This window comes from Mauremys reevesii, linkage group 11, assembly GCF_016161935.1.
Source record: "Mauremys reevesii isolate NIE-2019 linkage group 11, ASM1616193v1, whole genome shotgun sequence".
NCBI classification, from domain to species: domain Eukaryota; kingdom Metazoa; phylum Chordata; order Testudines; family Geoemydidae; genus Mauremys; species Mauremys reevesii.
In genome coordinates, this window is record NC_052633.1 from 2628924 (window position 1) to 2654085 (window position 25162).

The 25162-nt window shown below is 45.3% G+C and overlaps 1 long non-coding RNA gene across 1 annotated transcript in view; it reads right to left on the bottom strand.

Annotated features, from left to right (window-relative positions):
* Positions 1 to 18851, bottom strand: part of LOC120375132 — a 44561-nt gene extending 25710 nt beyond the window's left edge. Inside the window, exon 1 of the long non-coding RNA XR_005586451.1 lies at positions 18377 to 18851. This is a non-coding gene — a long non-coding RNA (uncharacterized LOC120375132). The remainder of the gene's footprint in view (positions 1 to 18376) is intronic.
* Positions 18852 to 25162: the final 6311 nt, after the last annotated feature.

Consider the following 25162-nt stretch of genomic DNA (forward strand, 5'->3'; position numbering starts at 1 on the left):
CTTTGAGTTGGGTTTGGTCCTGCTTTGAGCAGGGGGTTGGACTAGATGACCTCCTGAGGTCCCTTCCAACCCTGAGATTCTATGATTCTAAGTAAGCTGATCGTGATGGTTTGCATATTAACTGGACTTACTGCAGAGCCATACATGAGCAGTGTGTTAAACTACAATGTTCTCCATCTCACTTGTATCGCGAGACTCGTGCCCCATCCTACAAAGCTTGTCACTCAGACTGTCCTTACCTCTTGGGAATGCTCCTGTTAGCTACAAGCTGCTGTGGCCTCACTGAAATGTTGTTAAATGCACTCTGCTTTAAAACAGTCTTGTTCGTGGTTTATATTTCTCTGCCTTGTCTTTATTAAAAAGAGAAGTATAAAAGCAAGCCTTCATCCGCACCTAGATCTTTATAACTTCCACCAGAAATGGTCTGCAATCTCAACTGATTTTTGCAGAACTGATCATGTTGTCCAAGCCAGGGGTTATGATTAGGGTGTGGGGTGTAAGCAGCAGGAAGGGGATGGCTTGAGACAAGTGAGTTTTGTTCTAAATAAAATGTGGTGAACAAAGAACAAGGAAAAAGAAACAAAGAAAACTGTGACAAAGGAGGGTTGTTTCCAAAGGGAATTTTTCATGTTTTTCCATCAGGCATCAGCTGCTCTAGCTCTTACGGAATATTTTGTGAATATGCCTGCTAATGTAATGCCCAGCTCCAGCACTGCATCAAGAACGCAAAGGCAAAACACCAGCCATTTTTTTGTCATTTAGTTTTCTTCCCTGCTGACAACTGGAAGTTTAATTGTATCCCCATGCAATTTATGCATTACCGTTCTCCATTTTTCAAGATATTAGATGAATATTCCAGTGTCTGTTGCATAAAAGACATTTTTTTCATACTAGCTTGTCAATTGCTTCATGCAGATAAACGACAGGATGTGCCAGACTGCTTCCTGGGCACCAACCCAAGGAATACATTTGGTCCATGACACAGCCTGTGTCTCACAACACCAGAGCCTTTAGACAACAAGCAGGATAGCACTGAAGAGGAACAACTGTACAATATGGCTTGCAAGAAAATTAGCATGTTTACCTCTACTCTTAAAACGAGCTCTAGCTCGTCTCCTGGAGTCGCTCGTGGGCTTAGCAAATTGAGCTAATGCATTTTCCTAGTCTTATTACTCAAAAAATGTTAAAAATCAAGGCATCCAATATATGTATAGGTGCAGATTATGCCAAGACCACTGTAAACTACATGGGTCCACAATCCCCAAGTACCTCTGAGGTGCACTATGCCTCTGAGTCCCTGCACAACACTGTGCCACCTGTTGGGAGTTTACTGCACATGTGGGCCTGATTCCTCCCCGCCTCAAGCTAAGGAGGCTTGCAACCAGGGAGTGCTAACTGAAAACAGGAACTGCTAACAGCAGACTATAGGGGCTACACTTTTGACTGACCCTTGAATGAAGAACGCCTTGTGCCTTCCCAAGTTGTACTTGCACACTAGTGCCAGCTTCAGTCTGGCCCCAGAAACAGACTGACATTCACAACTCTAGAGTGCCACAGCTCAGCAAGAGGACGGCAGTCACAAAACTCAAGTCAAAGTCCAGAGAGACTAAATCACATTTATAACATTTGCTTGTTTGTCCTATTTACTGAGAATGAGAGAAAGTGTTACCCTCTCCATAACTGATCTTAGACAAGCCATTTTATAGCTTATAGATGTAATTGTGTACGTCTCTCAGCACTTCGTCCCAGTCCTGGATAAACTGAGACTTGTTCAGAGTTTAGCACATGAATCAATCTTCATTCGAGGCAGGTAGGAATGATTATCCTTTTGTTAACAGGAAACAATGAGGTTAAGTAACTTACCAGAGCCAAACAAGGAGGCTGTCAGCAGAGCAGACAATGGAATATATACCATTTAACTTCCAGTGCTACACTCCTGTTTCTTGCCTCGTTAAAAACGGCTTTGTGGGCGAAGCTCAGCTATAGAAATCCGTAAAATTAAGTATCTCCGTTTTTATAATGCAGTTGATACCAAGAGCACAGTGATGGTAGGTCATCATGACAGCAATAGCCCTAACCCCCATGGATGCTGGAGCCTCCTAAGGCTTGTCTGCGTTAGAAAAAGGGTTGCTGTTACAGGCAAAAAAATGTAAAGAGCCACACACCGTCCAATATTACTCTACGGGCAACAGCTTTAAGTATAGACCTGGCTTACAATGACAACTACGGTTCCATCCTTTTTTTTTTTTTCTGGACAGCGTTCGTTTTCACGGGGACAACCACGCCACACCACTGTCGTTTAACATGCACACTGCAAGGTTAGCCCAAACAGGGCGCCTTTCCTGTATTTTAGTGCAACCCCATGTGGCATCACTTGAGAGCTCTGAAGTCACTATCAGTCGGTGTCGTGGCTACTGCTGTAGCCGCCTTATCAGGTGCAGCAGTGGCTGCCAGCCCTATTAATGTGTAAGCTGAATCCACAGCTCTGGCACAGAGGTAAAGTGGGCAGTTCTCATGCCTCGCTAAGGGTCAAATGCTGCTCCTGTCTAGTTCAATAACTAAACAAACAAGGGCCAAAGAAAGCATTTTACAGTTCAACTCCAGTGGAATTAATATAAAAGGATGTGGAAGTAGTACAGTGAGGTACCAAAGCAGTTAAACAGCCAAAGCAAGGTTAAAAACTCAAGCCAGTTCAATACGTTTAAGCCTATCATTGTCCTCCTCCTCCAGCGTTTATAATAGAGGTTAAGGGATGCACCCAAATCTCATCTGTTTTGCTGGGCTAGAAATGGGTCTTATTTAAATGTATTCAATGGCTTCAGTGAGGCAAAGACTATGAAACATGCCTTGCATATCAAATACTGTATGTAAAGCAAAGAAAGCTACAGGAGGGAAATCAGGTATCAGTATGCACTGCTGAAACAGATACTACTAACCAGGAGTTCCTGCTGCATCAGCACTACTCAGTTACAGATGCATTTCAAGATACTCATGGGCTGAGAGATCATTGTTACAGCAAGGAAACAAGGTTAATAGAGTAGAGGACAAGCCTTCAAGGTACCTCCTGACATAGATGCTGGAACTAGGGATGCTGGGGGTGTGGGGGCACCCCCTGGCTTGAAGTCATTTCCATCATACACAGGATTTACAGCTGGGTTCAATGGCTCTCAGCACCCCCACTATACAATCTGTTCCAGCACCCCGGCCTCCTGAGAGGTGCTAGACTCCTTCAACTCCCATAGCTCCAGTTCTCCAGCCTTCATTTATAGCAGAGCTATTACTAACAGACAGGGCTGGTTTTCTCTCATGGCAAAGCACCCATGAAGTGCTAATAGCAAAACTGCAAAAACCAAAAATGTGGCTGTCTCTTCCCCAAGTAACCCCTTTATGCACTCTGCGGACCCACGTGGGAGCAGTCGACGCTTCACGAGCAAAATATAAAGCTCACGTTTTAAGACGCTGGCATGTAAAGCTAGAATAATTGGAGTCTTATTTGAAAAATGCATTTCTTCTAGTAGAAATTCAGAGCCTCAAACACACAGTACACAGCAGCATATTCCCGCTAAGGATAAAAAATAGTGTTTGCTGAATCATTGCGTTAGTCACCATTGATAGCTGGTTTTAAGAACTAGTCAGGCTAATCAGACTGGAACCAGTTATTCTATTAGTGTCAGATAGCCACAAGTGGCTAGACTGGGGTGTTGTATTGAGGGCTACACTAATCATTCAGAAGGGAACCTCGATTCAGAAGAAAGATGCGCACATTTTGCACATTGGAAAGTCAGATACCACTTACAGAAGATGTAGAAGTGCATCTGAAAGCCTTGTGCTTAAATAGGAAAAAGTGGCCTGCTGCAGCCGGAGATACCACAAGTTCAACAGGGTTTTTAATATTTGCCAGTATGATGGGGATCCATTATGGGATAGAACGGTCATGTGGGAAAGGCCAGGGAGAGCAACTGCAGGAGCACAGTTTAGTCAATGGGATACAGACAGGACTCAAATCTGGGTTCCGTTCTAGACAGTACGTCAAGTCACTTGCCTTCTGTGATTTCCCCATCTTTTCTAGTTTGACGTTTGTGGGGGGCGGGGACCATCTCACTTTTTTGTACAGCACCTAACACTATCTCCCTGCTTCTGAGCACCTGTAGGCATTACTGTAATACAGACACGCACTTAGGCCTCTCAGCTCCCAGACATCTCTACTCGAGGGCCACCCTTCCACCCACAGGAACCCAGAATACGATAACCCAGAAAGTTACCAATATCACAACACCAGTGCAATAGCAAATCCTATCCTGGGGTTCTCTAACTCATGAGCACAGGTTAGAGGATCTGGCACGCACATGTGGTGACATGGCTCCAAAAACAAAAGCACCTTAATTGTCTGGGGATTTGCAGCTACACCTAAGTGCATCCCTTTAACATCAGGGCAACCCATCAACCCAGGATTCAGTAATTTAGAAGCATGATCTCACCATCTGAAATGTTAGCTAGCCATCTGGAAACTAGAGGCAATTAGCCTGATCCAATGGGTTACCAATATACTTTCAGACACATGAAAGAGTAGCTAGAAGTTATTCTTTGTTGGTTCTTCTGTCCCACTTCAACCTGGTAAATACCCGATTACTATTTATAGCTAATAATAACTTGAATGTTGCTCAGATCCATAGCACTTTTAAATACTGACATACGGGTATATTTTCTAGCCACCAGAAAAAAGCAATTCTTTATGACCAGCATAATGGTCAAATACTAGGGAGATGCACCTAATGCAGTGTGAGAAGGCTGCCCTCTAAGGTGAAGCCATTCATTTCTGTTGAAGGGTCTTAGTTCTCTACCTTAGAAATAAGGTAGCTCAGCTACTTTATCTTATACCCATCAAACAATAGGAGAGCAGAAATATTTACATGCACCCCCTTTCAATTGCAGAGTGTCCAGTGCAAAAGAGTGAGGGAAACAGTGGGCAATAGTAAATACAGTATTTATTCCCAGCTTTCAGAAATCATGCGTTGACTCCAAAAAGATCATGAGATTCATGAAAATCAGTTCTGGGATTTTTAGGTCAGAAGACTCAGCTCAGTGGCACCTTTCTGCCCATCAGGCTGGAATGAAAGCACTTATGAATGCCACCTCCAATCAATCCCAAAGGGCCAAAGAATGTCCTAGGCATCAGTGGCCAGAACCACATTGATTTTGGTGAAAAACTGGGAAAAACTGTAAAGGGAAAATGGGAGGGGGACAGCTCCTCCCACCGCTGGTTAGCACAGCCAGCAGCTTCAGCCACCTCTAATTGTGTCTAGAGCACAGAACTAGTAGATGGCAGCCATTAACACATTCCAGCAAGACAGTACACCTCACTTTAGCTCTGCCCATCCTCCCAATTCAAGGCATCAACATGTTAAATTGTGAGACCTTGAGAGACCTCTCCTAGCCAGAGAACAGAATGGAGAGCACACGGAGTCGCTGGCATAGAGAGTGGGACACTTGTAGGAGGTCCCAGAAATACAAGGGGATGGCACATCGGGAACTCATTGGAGGAATGCCAGGTGCCCATAGTGTTTGCTGTAAGCTTGGCCTACAGAAGCAATAGTGTGATAAACAAGGTGAGACCCTCTAGTTAAATTTGCCCATTGATCAGCACTTTAGCGTGCACTCTGGTCAAGTTTTCAGATGTCACTGCAAACATGAAGGCTAGACTTTTTTCCCCTACTTGAAAATAGATGATCTCACAGAGTCCATTGACTCCATGGGCCAAGCTTTGAACAACAGCCAAATAATGATACTTGTAATAAAGTGGTTCAAGTTGGCAACACTTGAGAATATCTGCTAAGTTCATTTTAGTAAGATGTATGTGACTAAAAATAAGGCATTTCTAAGCATGCTCTAATTTTGTTATTCCAGCACACTTATGTCAGTATCCATAGAATGTATGGTAGCAGCCTTCAGTGAATGCTCCCGAATAATGCCCTCAGGACAGAATTGACATGTTTCTAACGTCTGTTAGCCCAAATATGACCCAATCAAGCATTCTCCCTTTCAAGTATAGTTGTTAGTTAAACTGACACTCAGCTACTGCCAAGCTTTGCTCCTGGGACAATGCCTACTCCATGCAGGAAGAGTGCCCTCTCTAAGCTGAACAGGGGGTACTCTAAAGCTCAAGATATGCTGGGGAAGCCAAGCATGCATGATACATGGAGTCCAAATACACCATTCCCCACATGGGATATTGCAAGGAGAACTTACCGCGGAGCAGGGACGGCCAAGGCTAGAGATTACACTGTTACATACCCTGCTGCAGAAAGTGAGCTCTGGGTAGCAGAGGCTACCTTAACCATCAGGCTGGAATAGCTTCTACAGAGAAGCCTCAAAAATTCTGCATGGTCTGGAGGATGGACAGAATTCCCCCCCCGATTTCCTCTGGGTGATTTTTCATTTGAGATAATGGTGTGGATTTGTCCCTTTGTTACATCCATGATATCCTACTGACTTCAGTAGAACAGCACCAATGGGAGGGAGGGATACCTCAGTGGTTTGAGCATTAGCCTGCTAAACCTAGGGCTGTGAGCTCAATCCTTGAGAGGACCATTTAGGGCCTCTGGGGCAAAAATCTGTCTGGGGATTGATCCTGCTTTAAGCAGGGGGTTGGACTAGATGACCTCCTGAGGTCCCTTCCAACCCTGATATTCAATGATCCCTGAACTACCCCCATCAGATGCCAGACCTATCTATCCATGTGTTTGGAGGAATTCTTGTCATGCTTACTGGGAAAGACAATTAAATGCTATTTTCTGTATTACTACCAAAAAAAAATTTAAAAATTAGTCACTGAAACAGGAGAACCCCCAAGAGTGAAGTACAACTCCCTCACACTAAGACAAGAGGCATAATTGGCCTTTTGTAGCTCTTACCTGCCACGAAGTCAGAGTCCAAAGGGACCACCATGTCTAGTCTGACTTCTGGTATATCACTGGCCCCTAAGCACCAGCCAACCACCTCTACACCAAGCCCAACGCAACCAGAATTTGATCAATGTTTACAGCCCTCAAGGGCCTGAACTATTATGTGCCACGGGCATCTAACAGGTCATTTGATCAAAACTGCAACATGCCTTCAAGTCAGAAGTAAAGCCACCTGGTTGAGATTAAGTTCTTCCAATGGGAGAACCATACTAATGAGAGGACAGCAAGACATGATTTGGTTTCCATTAACCACTCGAAAGAGAATTGCTCCTACGGGTTACAGAGCCATGACTTAGATTATGAAAGTTACAACAATATGCACTGGAATTACAGTATATAAATTTCAAAAAGAAGAGGCACAGAGAAGGGCAATGAAAATGAGGAAGAAAAGGAGAGATTAAAAAGATGGGGACTATCATCTCAGGAAAGAGACAACTAAGGGGAGGTATAATTGAGATCTATAAAACCATGAGTGGGGTGGAGAAAGTGAATAGGGAAGCATTATTTACCCCTTCACAAACACAAGAACTAGATGTCACTCAATGACATTAATAGGCAGCAGGTTTAACACAGACATAAGGAAGTATTTCTTCAAGCAACGCAGTCAACCTGTGGAACTAGTTGCCAGGGGATGTTGCCAAGGCCAAAACTATAAAGGGGTTCAAAAAAGAATTAGGTAAGTTCATGGAGGAAAGGTCCATCAATGGCTATTAACCAGGATGGGCAAGGCTGCAACCCCATGCTCTGAGTGCCCCTAAACCTCAGACTGCCAGAAGCTGGGACTGAATGACAGGGGATGAATCACTCAATTGCCCTGTTCTGTTCTTTCCCTCTGAATGACCACCGTCAGGCAGGATACTGGGCTAAATGGACCATTGGTCTGACCCATTCTCAAATCCTAAAGCAAGACCTTTGACATTCTGTATTCTTGTACTGCAAGACAGCCTGTGTATGCAACAGCAGTGTTTAGTGATGGACTACATAAACGCATAGCTTTCAGATTTCTTGTCACACTCAACAGCCCTTCGTCCTATAGCCAAGCACAGTTTGTTCTCAATAGTATTACCAACCCGGGTGTAACTTCATGTTAGAAATAAATCATTTTAACAGGGACCTAGAGCATTAGAATCAAGCTAAGTGGAATACAGGCTAACATTTCTCTATGCTCCCCCCACCCCAAGCAATTCCAAGAAATCCATCACCAGAGTGCTTGCTCCGCCAGTTTACTTAGATCACAGTAACGTCTGGAGCCAGCCAAGGTCTAGACCCCAATCTGCTAGGCACTTTAGAGATGCAAGACAGTCACTGCCACAAAAAGTTTAAAACCCAAATAGATGAGAGAGGGGGGAGAGGAGATTCAGAGAGAGAAAGAGAAAGTGACTTGTGCAAGGTGTCTCAGCTCCTAACAGAGCAGGTTAGTGGTAGAGCCAAGCCCCAGGTCTGATTCCCAAGTTTACTATCCTAGCCAACACTACCTCCACACATACTGCTGCTGTGACGAGACACTAGTAAGCACCATGCGTGGTCAGCTACCTGAACCCCTAATTCATTCCTATGTTCCTGCAGTGTCCTGCACTGAGACACCCAATTAAATAGGCTTCATCCTCTTCTAAGTCGTGTATTTTAGAGCATGTAGGTATTTATGACAAGTTTTCACTTGCCTGACTTTCCTGCTAGATGCTCCCCCTGGTGTTATTAAAACACACATTCCTCATTTAACTACATGCAAGTCAAGAACCAGACTCTGGCCTTCAAATAGATGGCAGACGTACAAAAGTGCAGAGTGTATATTTCATCACTGAATTACTGTTTCAATGCTTGAAGATAACTGAGTTCTTTGGCTCCTCAGCCAAGTCCAGGGCAGATACCCCCTGGTTTTTAGAGTGTCTGTTCTTCAGTCCACACCATCTTAACCTTGAGCTGAAAGTGCCACTTGAGCCATAATTGCGTCACTTAGCTTGGTGCTACAATGTACATCACTAGTGCCTGGGTGTGTAGTGTTAAGCAGGAGTAAACAGCTCTGTCAATATCCCCCAGAGGGATCCAATAGAATTGCAGTCCAGGAGCAGAGCATAGGCTACTCCAGCTCTACTCCCACAGAACCGCTCACACCAAAGGCCATGAGTAGACAGGTAGGTGTAGACTGCACCCCACAAAGAGTTTACTGTGCTTATGCAGCCTCTACATGTCCAGGATCTCTGGGAGACAATGCCTTCTATTGTCTCCCCAGGGCTCTTCAACTCCCAACTATGCCCTATGTCTAAGTGACAATCTCACCCTCCACACATCACTTGTAACCCATGTACCATATGAGTTACATATTAAGATACTGACACTACAACTAACTACACCATTGCTACTATCAGGGCACCAAACTGGTACTGTGTGAAGATGAACGGTGATTTCTTCCAAAGAATGCCTCTCCAGACGAAAAAGCAAGAGAACTTCAGCAAGTATAGTTCTTTGAAAAGTAATGAAGCCACATTATTACACTAAATCAATCAGCCCTGTCTTCCTTTTTTTCAAGAGGGTGCAGGAAAAAAGTTAGGCTTGGCACACAAGATCTTAGATGTGACTAAAATACATATGCTTGGTGGCAGCAGCAAACCATGTATATATTCTTTAGGTGAGAAGCCGCATTCTTGTTAAGTCCAATTCATTTTTGTATTGGTTAAATTACAAGAGGTTTCAAACTATATTGATGTAATCATTTCCTTTTAAATGTGCATATGCATGCAAGATCTAATCTTAATTGTGATCATTAAGATTGACATTTCAGGTACCCTGTGTAGGTGTAATTAATAAGCAAACTGTAAAACCAAATCCAGCAGGCATAAAAAGGAGGCTGAATCTTTTCCTTATTATCAGAATTTTGCAATGATGGGGCGCAAGTGAATTAGCCAAGGTTTCATTCAAGTCATTGCTGCCAGAGTTTACCTTGGTTTGCCAAGTGTAATGAAACCTATTGGAAATTATCCGGTTAAATTGCTAGATCTTCAAAGGAAGGTGTTATATGCTCTACTAAAGGGAATTTCAGTGTAATAAACGTGGTTGCAAGTCAATGGGTCACTTCAGTTTTGTTGCTTTTTGTGCACATCTTGCTTCTGATTCTGTTCTATAATTGTAAGATCCTGCTGGGAATTGAGAACTTCATCAACAGAAGCCCTATGTGGTGAGTACTAGGGCATTGATCAAAGTCAGCAGGAGCTCACAGGAATGGAGTCCCAGCACTTTCTAACAGCAGGAGCCCATGCTTATTTTTTTCTTTAACCGCCTCACTGGAAAAAGGGGAAAAGTGAAGCCTAGTAAAGAAGGTAGGATTATTTGAAATGCAACAAAGGAAAAATTCTCGAGGAGTGCTCAGACACTGGCATTACCACTATAGGGTACTTGCTTTAATGGTCTGACATTCCAAAGAGGGATGGAAAGGAAATGGTAAGGAAGCCACTCAACACACTCAGATCAGATTGGGTGTGCAAAGCTGAGCTAGTTAACATCGCCTCTCAGTTTAAGTTTTTAAATGCAGGATGCACAAGGTGAAAGTACAATTGTCATTAGCTACAGGGGTTAAGTGAGCACCAGTTCCAAAAAAGTAGCCTCGCCGGAAATGCGCCTGCTTACAGAGCCAAGTGTGTTATCCCTGAATGCGTCAGCATCTCTAGCCACTCAAACTGCATTCAGACAAGTACTTGCACTTGAATACGGAGACCAAGGCCCCCATGGATTTTGGCACCTATCCATTTTATATTTGTATATGGAATGCAGAGAGCTCCCCCCACAAAGATCGCTCTCTGGCTCTTCCATGCAGTTCCCAGGTGCTGCCTGGTGCCATGAGAGCTATAGTGCTAACTGGCTCACTACTGACTGCCTGGACCTAATAGATGTGAGGGCTGTCAGCTATCCGCACCTCTCGGAGTCATGGCACAACTTCTAGCGACAGCAGCAGCTACTGGAGGAGCCTAGCACCATTCACCAAAGCTGTGTGCGCTTGGAGCAATAAGGAAACCTTATTATACTTTAGCTTGTCTCACTGCTGCATCTTCGTTACCCTTAAGGTACATCTGCACTGCATAAATCTTAGCACAGCTGTAGAGTACAGACGCTGCACCCCCCTCCAGCACAGGTGTACACAGCAGTGTAAACAGTGAGGCACTGCTTAGGCAAGTAAAGAAACCTGAACCCTGTGAGCACGTACCCTACACAGCTTTCTATACGCCCAAGCAATGCCTCACAGTCCATACTTCTCCCCACTGCTGGAGCCTTTCCCTGCCATAGGGGGCTGCCAGAACCTTCCCCCCATGCCAGAACCTTCCACTGACACGCATAGCTACACACTGCAGCTTGGATCCAACTTCCCTTTCAATGCAGCATGTAGTTACACATACCCTACATGCTACCTCCAGGCTGTGCACCGTAGATGTAGTACTAGCAAAGTAGACTGGTATTTTGGGGCACTGCATTACAGGGTAGCTATTGAGTGCTCCATTTAAGAGCTGTCTGGGGAAGCTATTTGCAGTGTACACAAGTTATTGGCCCAACATACAGGAACTATGCAAAGTATTCTTCAGTGCCATCCACTGGCACCCTATTTATTTAAACACTTGTGTAAGAAATGTGTTTATTGAAGTAGATTTATTCAAAATAGACTGAGAATTCCACTAGAGGCACATGCACTGTGTGACCAGAAAGCTTTCCAGCATTCTAAGCTGAATACGTAAATGGACCAGTTGTCAAAAGAAAAAAAAATAGGTGGCATTAGTTGGTAGGTTGACTCATTAAAGTAAAAATTGTGCTCTAACACCATGACCTTCCTTTCCCCCTCTCCCACATGGGTAATAAATTCACCACTAGTGAAGGTAAGAGAGTCTGCAAAATTCCAAGGCAGAGAGCTCTGCCAAGCGTGAGGGTCACATCAGGAGCATGCATCTCCCAGGAGAGAAAGTGAAATGAAGTATCTCTGCTCATGCCTCTGGTTTGATGGCTGAAGCTTGGTTATCACTGCAGTGCTATTTCAGTTTGAGCAAAATTAGGCTACAGTCTCAAAATTTAAGGCCGCTATAGAGAAGTAGAGATTAATGGATGCAAGGGGTAGTATTGTGTTTAACCTTCTGTATTTGAACTGCAGGTACCTACTACATTGTTTACACTCCACTTTACTAAGGGTAAGGGTTTTACAGCAGTGCCAAGCCAATTCTGAGTTCAGTGAGAGATTATTCCTCTGGAAAGTGCCAGTACATGTGCCCTCCCTCCCTCCCTCCCACTACACTACACCACCCCGCCCCAATCTGACATCATTTATCTTCTCTGCATATGTTAGGATGAGGAAAGGCACAAGCTGCTTTCTTGGTATGTGGTGGCTGTTCTTGCCTAGGTTGTATGTGGTCAGACAGGATGGCTGCAAGTCTGTGGAAATGCTAGCCCCACTGGGAATAGAGGTTAAGTCCCCATGACAACCATATGGCTGGGGGAAATGAATTAGATAGCTGAAAAGCAGCAAAGAGATTTAACGGGCAGGGTTGTCAGCTGTGACAGTTGTGCTCAGAGAAGGATAACTGATTGAGTCATAATTAAATGAAAGACAATGAGATTTTAGAGAGGATGTCTGGAAGTGAGAGCACACTGAACACTGCTTTTCAAGTCCCGCTTGATAGAATGTTATTCCATGTCATTTGCATCATGCCGTTTACTGGAAGCACATAAAACTCATTTAAACAGCAAAAATGGAAGAGATTGAACGTGCATAATTGCTGACTAGCCATGATTGTTACTGTAATGTTGAAGCACAAACGTGTATTGAAGTGTTTTCTTCTTAATGACTAGCAAGAATGTTATTGGCTAAAAATAGGACACACACTGCTATTACAGGGATGAAAATCATTGAGGACCAGCTCCTGCTCTAATGCAAGTCAGACAACCCCAATTATCTCCACCAGGAGAGATTTAGCCCTGTGTTGACAGTAGGTTTTAGTACTTCCTCTTCAGACACCTTATTCAGATTTCTCAAATCCCCCCTTATTTTAGATTTTTGAAGTATTCCTCTAGTACTCTTTTACTGACCCTATTCCTTCCCACGAGGGACGGACACTGGCCATATGGTTATGACACAGGACTGAGTCAGTAGATCTGAGTGAAGCCCAGCCACAAGGTTCCTGTGTGACCTTAGTTCAGTCACTTCATCTCTTCACGCCTCCATTTCCTAGTCAGTATACTGGAGACAAAGCTAATTCCTTCTCTCTCACCTAGCAGTAGTGTTTGTAAGATGCTCCCGTACTTTGGGGTTGAGTGCCATAGAAATGTCCATGAGTGAAGTCATGGCCCCATTGACAAAGTGAATTTTGCGACTGGCTTCAACAGCACCACAATTTCACCCTATAAATCTGATTAATTTTAAGAGCAAGTTCATGTTTTGATGTATCAGATCCTCCCTGCTGTAAAGAAGGCTCCTCCACAGTGACTCCTCCATTGGTAGGATTATCTGCATCATAAAATTTATACTTTGACTTAGACACACAGCTTCCCGCAGCTTCAGTAAGAGCTACATGTACGTCTGATGGAAAAACTATACCCTGTGTTACATAGGCATCTGACACTTACTGAAATCTGGGACTTCAGCTAAGTTGCATCTTGGACCAGCTTTACAACTGATGCAAGATTGTTTTCCCCTCTCCCACCCCAGGTTCTCTCTCCCTTGTCATTACTTGAGGTGTTCTTACCTAAAGAATCCTGCTACCTTCATATTTTTAGCTATAGCTCTTTGGCATTGTAAAACTTGTGAAAGCGCATACTCTGCATATACTTCATTAGAGCAGCATCCTACCCGTAGAATCATAGAAGATTAGGATTGGAAGAGACCTCAGGAGGTCATCTAGTCCAACCCCCTGCCCAAAGCAGGACCAACCCCAACTAACTCATCCCAGCCAGGGCTTTGTCAAGCTGGGCCTTAAAAACCTCTAAGGATGGAGATTCCACCACCTACCTAGGTAACCCATTCCAGTGCTTCTAGTGAAATAATTTTTCCTAATATCAACCTAGACCTCCCCCACTGCAACTTCAGACCATTGCTTCTTGTTCTATCATTTGCCACCACTGAGAACAGCAGCATAACTCCATTCTCTTTGGAACCCCCCTTCAGGTAGTTGAAGGCAGCTATCAAATCCCTCCTCACTCTTCTCTTCTGCAGACTAAACAATCCCAGTTCCCTCAGCCTCTCCTCATAAGTCATGTGCTCCAGCCCTCCCTAATCATTTTCCTTGCCCTCCACTGGACTCTCTCCAATTTGCTCACATCCTTTCTGTAGTGGGGAGCCCCAAAACTGGACACAGTACTCCAGGTGTGGCCTCACCAGTGCTGAACAGAGGGGAATAATCAATCACTTCCCTCTTCCATTTCCCTATAGTACTATATATTTGTGATGCAAGTACACTAATCAATTTGGGTATTAATGGACTGGAGTACAAAGAAAAAGCAAGGGTGCTGGAAGGGCTTAGAAAGAAATATTAAGCTAAGCATGCATAGTTTAAGCAGCAGAGATGTAAGTAGAAACTACATGAGTGCAGATAGAGGGAATGGAATTTATGGTGCAATATGGAGTGGAGTTAAAACGGGACAGAAGTGAATTTCAACTGATTTAGTGAATCTTTACATCCGGTTAAAGTTCTTTCTAGTTGCAGTAAATCAATTTGTGATCAGACAAAGCCAAAACTGGCAGCTGTTCCAACTCCAGACTCTTCACATGAGGAAAATGGTAGAAAACCTCTTTAGTAGAGACATTCAGAACTACACTGGACAATGCACTACAAAGTTTAGTATTCAGATAAACATTTCATTAGAAGGAAGATGAATTAGACATGCCTTTTCCATCTCTGTGTTCTATGAATGTAAGCTAGAAACTATGCCACAAAAATGTGGCAAAATAGCGTGCTGCAGATAAAGAGTCTGAAACCATAAGTTAATTGTACTCTGTGCTTATGGATATTTTCTGCAGTGGTATTAATTGTGCTTACTTTACAAGGACAGTTAGTGTATTTTACTCCAACAATCAAAGTAACATTTAGAATGCTGTAAAAAAGTGTTTAAAAAGCACTTACTACAGAGGATTCTGTGCAAATTTCTGCAAGCCACATCCAGTGCTACACCTCTTAAAAGGGAGGTGGAAGTTAACTAGTTAACTGTTAATTGTGATTAATAACAGAGAGCCTACAGTTCCAATATGATTTAATGCAACTATGTGGATGTTTCCCTTGAGGAAGTTCTGTAGTATTTATTAGCAATTAAACCCATGGCTTTTGTGTAAGACACTAGAGAATCTGAGTTTTTAAAGTCATCCTTGAGATTCCTATAGCTGTCCAGTACATTCCACCTGGAGCCTGGATAAAATCTACAGAGAACTTCCAACTTTAGTAATGGATGGGGAAGACATCACATGACATCTGTACCACTACTTCAGACCTATTTTGCTGCAATGGTAGTTACTACTCTATGGGTCTGAAGTGGCAAACCTTTACATGTGACGTACTTACTGATGCACAATCTGAACTGAAGCCAATAGGTCTATTGATAAGGCTTGTCAGTTCAATCATGCACCTATCTTCTGTTATTGAGGAATGAAGTGACAAAGCATTAATTCATTAGCCATTCTTCACACAAGCTGTCTAGTTGAGTCTCCGTGATTAGCTAGCTAGAAAACCCCATTCCTACCCATTTCATACCAGCTTGATAAATAACTCCTTTCAGCCACTTTCTGGCATCTCCATACTGGGGTCAGGGTTCAAGTGATATGAAGCTTTAACAAGAGGAACTGAACTTCTGATATTTACTGAGTAAGCTGAACAGCTGTTCACTTGCTCCTTAACATCTCTGGATTTGTATTTTGAGTTCTGAAACTTCAAAACCACCATTGTTACAGAGCATCACAATACTGAGGTTAGGGGGCAAGACACCACATGTGTAGATGCCTGAATAAATTGCCTTCTTCTAAGGAGTGTTGAGCACCAAGCAACTGGAGAGATGCTGGCTACTCAGACCTTAAAGAATATTACTCTACATCTTTGATTCTGCGCCATGATCCCCAGTGTAGACAGAGCTGAAGACTCTGGTTTGGGTCAGGAGTCCACAGACAGATCTCATTAACAGGTCAGAGGCTTCAAATCTGTTTTGTCCTAAGTGTTTCAGGGCCAGTCTAACACAGCTGTGCAGGTCAGTGAGGGGGACCGACCACTTGTACAGCTGCATTAACACTCCCCACACTTCAGCTGGAGGAGAACCCCCAAGCACCTGATCAGGGAGGGAATAGAGTCCAAGCTCTGCTCCACAGTGCACTAAACAACCACTGAACTAGTGCAAGGACAGAAAATAGCCTGCACTCAGTCAAGGGCTGGCTGAATTCCTTCCTCCATCCCACCCCAAAGCAAGGGAGAATGTGACAGGCGCAATTCTTTCCCAGGGCAGCTTCTGACACAGCATAGCAATGCACTACCCCTTTGTAACAAGGGGTAAAAGCGCTGTTGAGCCCCTAGTTTGTGAAGATTGGACACAGTTACAACATAGCAGCAGCTCCTGTGTAAATGCATTTCTGACTGGGGGGGGAAAAAGTGTCAGAGCCTGAAATGACCACAGCAGGGAGATCACAGAGTAAGCAGATGGATTGTATTTATTTGTGAAGAATCCATTACTCTAAGGAACTATGCTAGGAGCCTTTTTGGCTCAAGGTGAGCAAAACAAGTGTTTGCCTTCTCTCCATAGCATTTCTACAACTCCTATAACTTAACCCAGGCTGTACTCTGTGTGTGCTGGGTCGTACCAGGAGTTTATGCCTTGAGCAACACAGGTGTGTCTTGCAGAGCTCCAGTCTGTCAGGTGCAGAAGAGCCGAACAGAAACAGGACCTGAGAGTGCCAAGAGTAGGTTATGTGCTTCAGAACATGCAGCCCCTGCCCTGAAGAGTTTACAGTACATTTTAGAGATGAGTGTAACCAGAGGGAAACAGGATGTGTCAGTCATAGCCAGTGATGCTTCATAACAGTTCAGTATCATCCCCTGTGGTCCCATTTCTCCCCTCCCACTCAGTCCCACCCTCCTGAGCCCTATTAAGACCTTTCTCCACTTCAAGTTACTCTAAGAACTCCCCCATAAATTGAGCAGCAGTCATAAGAAACTAACACTGAAAGTTTGCTTTCTAAGGTACAAATTTTGCACCCAGTCTCCCCCACCCAGAACCATGCATCATTGCACCAACACCTGCAACGTACCCTACCAAAGCCCACATTCTGAACCAATAATCGTCCGAGTCTCCAACCAGGACCTCATTGTGCTAGGTGCTGTACATACCACAGAGGGACTGTCTTTGGCCCAAATCTTAAAACTCAATACAAATCACAGACAAGCATGTTACCCACAAGGCACATCTATATTGGCATTAAAGACCCACAGCAGGCTTGGGTCAGCTGACTCAGGCTTTCAGGATTAGCCCAAGTTCCAGCCTGCACCCAAACAGCTGCACAGTAATGTTTCAGCTCCATAGCCCAAATCTAAGCCAGCTGACCCTGGCCAGTAGCAGGTGTTTACTCAACATCAGGGATATGTCTACCTAGCAATTATAGTCACTGCACATTAACGGCATGACACTGCAAATGGCTAATGCCACACTCATCCTTCATACTGCTAAGTCTTCCAATGACTCCCATTAACAGGGCACAAATTATCTAACAGTCAGGATTTGGGCCTGACAAGACATCTGAAGTTTCACTGAATACTAACCAGGTCAAATGTCTACCAATTGCACCTTTGTGTTTCAGTTAAGCCATCAGCAGCTCTCGATGCAGAAGTTGAGGCTCAGTAGCTTATAGATGTGAAAGGCTCTTCAGTTCTAGTCTAGGTATGTTCAACTTTTACTGCTGTAGTTGAAATGCCAGCCCCCTCCCAGATGTTGCTTTGGTTTTGGGAGTGGGGGTTTACTAGGTCAATCAGACTTACTGACATCTCTCCCCAGCAAGTTCAAAGCCATTTGTGTGAAGTTACTTTCTCCTAGATCAGAAAACAAATATGTACTTTGAGTTGGCTGAAGAGAGATGTTAAGTCACAGGATGTTGGAGTCAACCAGCATAATTCATATATCTATCTATTTAGACCCACTTATTTTTAAAGCCTTATACTGAGGTACTTAGAAGTCAGGGATACAGCTGAGCTGATATATATATTTAAGTTCAGCAGCTGAACCAAGACCATCCAACACAAACTTTTTAAACAAGGCAAAATGAGGGTGTCACCAGGTGCTCTACTCTCTGCCTGTGTGGCACCTCTTCCTGGTCACTAGCTCTCAACACCAACACCCCCATCTGCAGTCTGCACACAGTGACACCCACTCTGGTCTACAGCTCCTCTCACTCCAGGACCCACAGTGTCCTCTTCACAACTTACCCCTCCAAGTAGGTCACTGAGCGTTCCCCATTCCCGCATCAGTCCACCAGCAGTCCTGCCATTCACTGCCTCAGTCCTGCCCTTCCAGGGTCAGGACATCCATTCACTGCCTCCATCCTATGCCACACCCTCAATAGCTGATCAGGGAAGGCCTAGGGTCCCCTTTCCCCAGTTTCCAGCCTAGGGATCCTTATCTCAGCAGCTCTGACCTTCTGCTCTCTGCCCATCCTGGGTTGCTTCCTACCACTCTGGCTCCCCTTCACTCTCTCTGAGTATCTCAGCTCAAAGAATCCCCCTCCCTCTCTCCAGAGTGGGGCTAGGGGCTGTTGCTACCTGCCTGCAGCCTTTCCCAGCAACCCCCAAACACTTCCCCTTCTTCCCAGTGAGGGGTTGCCACCTGCCCACTTCCAAGATCCCAACAGGTGCAGTCTTTCCTAGGAGCCACCAAACACTCCTTCCACTTCCCCTACAAGTGATTGCCCTCTATCAAGCAGCCAACCCTGCTATCTGGCTTTATAGACCCCGCCCATTCCTGCACAGGTGAGTCTGTTCCTAATCAATGTCCTGTTCCCAGACTCCTGCTCCAGGCACAGCCTGTGGAGTTAATGGGCCTAAGGGGCCACCTTAACCCCACCTCACCATACCTTCCCTCAGTCCTGTGTGGGGTGGATACCCCATCACAGAGGGAGTTTGGTCTTTTTGGTATCCTACCTGTACTTTAAAATGAATCCACTCAATTTTAACACTTTTGATACAAAAAGTCAATGTTTTGTTAGAAATGTTAAAATGTTGCCTTTTTTAAAAGTTCATTTGCTGGCTGAAACTATTTCCTGAATTTGACCTGAGTTCATAAATAGATTCAGTCAACCCAAAACTTTGGGTTTTTTGGTGATTAAACTATTCATCCAAAGACATTTTGCCCAGCCCTAATCAGGGCCTATTAAAATTAGAACTAGTGCAGGCAAGCACACTGTAACCTCCCCCTGACAGCTCTGCAATAAGGCTTAGCCATTATGGCTACCCCAATAGGTACACTAGCAATGAAAGTTGCTACACTCATGCTGAATGCCTGGTTAGGTGTTGGGGAGAGAGAAGCATGGAGATTAGTCAGCTACTCACTTTGTGTCTGCTTTGGAATCCCGCTTGTAGTTTGGAAGCTGAGTTTGGAGGTTAATGAACTAGTTTACAGCTTTCCCTAGGCTCCCAATGCTACATACACTGTAAGAGGCACCATCTGTTGTCTGGAAACTAGGGCAGAATCCTGGGTTCTGGAGTAACTGGCTGCTTCCTGAAAGGGCATCCTGAAGAGCCCGTAAGGGAGCAGGGCAAGGGGATGCCCCACGTTAGCAATCTGTATATGAAAGTACTCTGAGGGACCTATCAAGTTTTGTACCTTAGTGCGCTGCTTCATAAAGCCAGTGGAAAGCAGCCCCTGTCCCAGAAGGCTTTAGGCTCTGTAGGCCAGACCAAGAGTAGGAGAAATAAGATAATTCCCATTTGACAAATTGGGAATTGAGGCATAGAGATTAAGGAATCTGCACGGGATCATATAGGTAGCCTACGACAGGGCTGAAAACTGAACCCACATGTGAGTTCAGTGAGGGCAGGGAGGGGGGTCAGGAAAAAATATCGCCCAACTTCAGCAGCAACTTCAGCGTACGTGAATGAATAGAAAGTATCTATATCCGATCCTCGATCATCGATGCCGCGGGATCGATGTCGGGGCTCTCCACTCCGCCCCGCGACCCCGCGTGGGTGGTGGTGGGTTCGATAGGAGGATAGGAGGCGAGATCGATATATCGTATAGAGATGCGAGATATATCGATATCCGAAAAATCGATCCGCTACTGCCCGCCACCGGCGGTAGTGAAGACGTAGCCTTAGACATGAAAACCACGCTGCCTCTCAAGATAATCCACTGTAGGCAGAGGGTAACTAATAGGAACATTGGTCAGTGGGGGCTGATGTTTAGACTAACAACACCCAATGATCCTTCTCATTCACGTCCAGTTGCCTTGCTGATAAATAGTTGACACATTTGACCCACAGGTTAGCTAAGTAGCATACATGGTGTGTTCTTGGGACACAGAGACTGGAGTTAAGCTAATAAATCATTCTGGGGATACAGCCATTTCCCTCTCTACATTTGGAATGATTATTGCAGTCATTTAAGTTGGCCTTTTACAGTCCCAAATAGCCTAACACTGAACTTATTTTCCTAAGGTCTACTGTGTTCTTCTGTTTCAGATTCTAACTAGGTCTTGCAGACTCCTCGAGTCCCCTGTATACTCCAAGGATACTCAGTCACTCTACCGTTTTACAGCTGTCATTTCTATCACTGAGATCAGTTCCGCTCACCAAGGTCCCTGTTGCTTTTCCTCCCACTATTTTGACACCCCTTAGCAGCCTCTTAGCTTGTTTTGATTCACTGACTTCACTAATTAAAGCGGCCAGCTTGTGTTAGATAGCATGCAAGATGGTGGAATCACGTTTCAGAAAACACTGCTTAAGTTCAGTTTTTGACTGTACAAGTGAAGCCACTTCAAAGAACCTTGGCCCCTGCTAAGTACTGGACAAAGCTGGAGATTTTATATGCCCTGTCGACGAAGAGCTATGCTTTAGCCTAGGAAGCTTATTAATCTTTTGGATACAGAGTGTGGTGGCCTAGAATAAAATGTTCACGTTGCATATATAACAAAGGCTGCAATATGCTATTAGAGCAATCTTAGTGATGCATAGTGACACTATCCTCTCCTCCAGATCTTTCAGCATTTCTTTTCCCATCATGTTTTATTATGTCTCATCCTGTCTACTTCTGGCAGACTTACTAGAAGATTGGGGTTTTTTTTAAACTGTAACCCTATTTGACTGTACCCCTCATTCCTCCGTTTGGTTACCAGTTTTCACTTGTGCAGCATTTAGTAAAAGGAGGCCTACCACAGTTCCAATCTTTAAGCCTTCCTGTAACTCAGCCTTTATTGGAAGAGACAAGTATTGCTAGTAAATTCACCATCTAGTTGCTCACTCTGGTCTGCATACTGTGTTAAGACACTATCGTGACAGGCCTATGCAAATAGATATATCAGCTACTGACTTGATTTGTTATTCATTCATATGGGTCTACCCTGGAAGATCCCATGTAAGGTTCAGCTAGTACAAAGTGTAGTTGCCTACTTTTCTGTCTTTCATGAAACATAATTCACCTAGTCATAATGTGATCAAAATTCACTATCTGCAAGTCCTCTGCAGTATTCACTTACAGTTTATCAGTAGTCACAAACTTGCTTAAAATATTAGTGAATAATTTTGGTGAACTTTCACTAAAATTTTGCAATGTTCACCGAGTTCCAGGCATACACCTCCTAGTGTCTCCAGTGAAACAGCTATATTTACAATGCTTGATGTCAATCTCTAGGGCTTCCATTCTGCAAAACCATTTCCAAAAAGCTGTTGAATGCTTACCTGACAGCTGCCATCCTCTTATATGTCAATAATCCTACTGGAAAAGATCAAATGGATTCTGCTGACATGCTGAGAAATGTGACTTATTACCACACCTAGCGCGAACCGGTTGTTAAATTTTGAAGCAGTTTTAGAACCGGTTGTTAACCCGCTTCCCTGAGAGCGGGCACTGCGGCTTTGATGGGCTCCGGCCGGGAAGTGATGTAATTCCTCCTCCGGCCACCAGGGGCGCTGTGCTGAGGGAGCCATGTGGGCCGCCGCCTGGCCCCGGACATTGGCCCAGTTGCTGCTTCTGCTCCCCCGACCCCTGGCCCTGGGGCTCCCGCTGCTGCCTGGCGGGTCCCCGGCTGCTCTGCTGGGCCTGGGCTGTGTCCTGCTGCTCAGGCTGCTCTGAGCCGCTCTCCCCGTGAATACCCACCACCCTGCCCGCAGCCAGCCCCTGCTGCACCCCTGCCCTGCCCGCACCAGCCCTGCCCGCCCCTGCCCGCAGCCAGCCCCTGCCACACCCCTGCCCTGCCTGCACCAGCCCTGCACTCCCTGCCTGCAGCCAGCCCGTCTCCAGCCAGACCTGCGCCCCCTGCCCGCAGCCAGCCCCTGCTGCACCCCTGCCCTTCCCTGCCTGCACCCCCTGCCCGCAGCCAGCTCCCATGTTATAAACAGATAGTTAAGGGTTAAGGTCTCTTTTACCTGTAAAGGGTTAACAAGCTCAGTAACCTGACGGACACCTGACCAGAGGACCAATCAAGGGACAAGATAATTTCAAATCTCTGTGGAGGGAAGTCTTTCTTTGTGTTCTTTGTTTGGATCTAAGAGGGGCCAGACGTATCTCCAGGCTCTCCAAGTTTCCTGAAGTAGTTCTTCTATTCAGTATAGTGAGTATTAGAAAGGCGGATTAGTCTTATAATTAATTTCTGTATTTGCAAATGTGTGTTGGCTGGAGAAATCTCTTTATATCTGTTTGCTGGCTGAGAAAAGACCAAAAAAACCCTGGTTTGTCCTGTTTCTAGCAACTTGCTAATGCTCTATCAGTGGGAATCTCTTTCTAACAATACCTTGTTAGAAAACTGAATACCTCCGCCCCCCGCTAGCCTGCTTTCCTGCTCTAGAAAGAGAGAATAGCTCTCAATGGCTCTTGGTTCTTAAAACATCCCACCGCTACCACCATGTCATAGGTTTATTCCCCACTTTGAACTTTAGCGTCCACAAGATGGGGACCTGCATGGACTCCTCTAAACTTAAATCCTAGTTTAGATCTGGTTCTTGCTGCCACCAGCCAGGTTTCAGTGTCTGGCACACTCTCTGTTCCCCCAAACCTTTCCCTGGGGAACACAGACCCAAACTCCTTGGATCTTAACACAAAGGGAAATAAACCATTCCCCCACCTTCTTCCCCCTCCCCTAGTCGTTGGGAGAGATCACCTTGATTCAAACTCCTTGAATCAAACAAAGAGGGATTCCCTTTTCCCCCTCCCTCCTCCTCTTCCCCTGAGATTCCAAACAAGGGAAGAAATCAATCAGGTTCTAAAAAGAAAAGATTTTATTAAAAGAAAGAAAGAAAGTACACTATCTCTGTAACACCAGGATGGAAAGATTACAGGGTCTAACTTATAAAACTGGAGAGACTTCCCTCCCCCCTTTTCTCAGGATAATCAAAAGTAACAGCAAACAGAAATAAAGAGATTTCTCCAGCCAACACACATTTGCAAATACAGAAATTAATTATAAGACTAATCCGCCTTTCTAATACTCACTATACTGAATAGAAGAACTACTTCAGGAAACTTGGAGAGCCTGGAGATACGTCTGGCCCCTCTTAGATCCAAACAAAGAACACAAAGAAAGACTTCCCTCCACAGAGATTTGAAATTATCTTGTCCCTTGATTGGTCCTCTGGTCAGGTGTCCGTCAGGTTACTGAGCTTGTTAACCCTTTACAGGTAAAAGAGACCTTAACCCTTAACTATCTGTTTATGACACCCCGTCTCCAGCCAGCCCCGCGCCCCCTGCCCGCAGCCAGCCCCTGCCACACCCCTGCCCTGCCCGCACCAGCCCTGCCCACCCTCCCCGCAGCCAGCCCTGCACCCCCTGCCTACAGCCAGCCCCACACCTCCTGCCCGCAGCAAGCCCCTGCCACACCCCCTGCCCTGTCTCCAGCCAACCCCTGCTGCACCCTCCTGCCCGAAGCCAGCTAGCCCCACATTCCTTTGTCTCCAGCCAACCTCTGCCGCACCCCGCTGCGGCCCTGCCCGAAGCCAGCCAGCCCCACACTCCCCAGTCTCCAGCCAGCACTGCACCCCCCTGCCCTGCCTGCAGCCAGCCCCTACCTCCAGCCGGCCCTTGCCCTGCCTCCAGCCAGCCCCACACCCTCCATCACCAGCCAACCCCGCACCCCCTTGCCTCCAGCCAACCCCGCAACCTCCTGTCTCCAGCCAGCTCTGCACCCCCTGCCCTGCCCGCAGCCAGCCCCACACCCCCTGCCTCCAGCTAGCCCTGCCCTACACCCCTGCCTCCAGCCAGCCCCATGTCCACTGGTGCCCTGTAGTTCCCAGGGCAGTAACCCTGCACACCTGCTTCAATGAGGGGGCAGGGAGCAGCTGGGACCCACACACGTGCACACCACTAGGGTGACCAGACAGCAAGTGTGAAAAATCGGGACGGGGTGGGGGGTAATAGGAGCCTATATAAGAAAAAGACCCAAAAATCGGGACTGTCCCTATAAAATCGGGACATCTGGTCACCCTAGCACACCCCCAGGGAGTGGCGGGGCCCCACACATGTGAAACGGAGCTCATTTCTAGTTCAGGCCCATCTTTTTAAAAAAGAACTTTAGGTGGAGTTAACATACATCCGTATTTTCCCAGACATGTCAGGCTTCTTGGTTCTTAAATCGCCATCCGGGGAAAATACGGACGCATGGTAACTCTATTGGTACAAAAAATACATACTGTGGCATATCCCTTAAATCAGAACTTTCTATAGGGAACCGGTTGTTAAGATTTTGGCAGCTCATCACTGATCTAGGCTATAGGTTCGTCAGTCCCTGAAGAACCCTAGGAATGTGGGAAATGCTTAGCTGAAGCCTTTGTAAAGGTAGGATACTGCCTTCCTTTCTCTGATTGTTACCTTACTCAAATAAACCAGACTGCGCTTGGCCAAGCAGGGAATTAAGCTCCCCTCTGTTATAGTCTCACCTCAGCATTGACAGAGAAATACAAAAATACTCTATCTGGAAGGTTGCACCATAACACTTTATTTCTTGGAATCCAGAATCTAACACACAAACCAAATACAGAGGCACATCTTAAAGCAGAGAGGCACATCTCAAC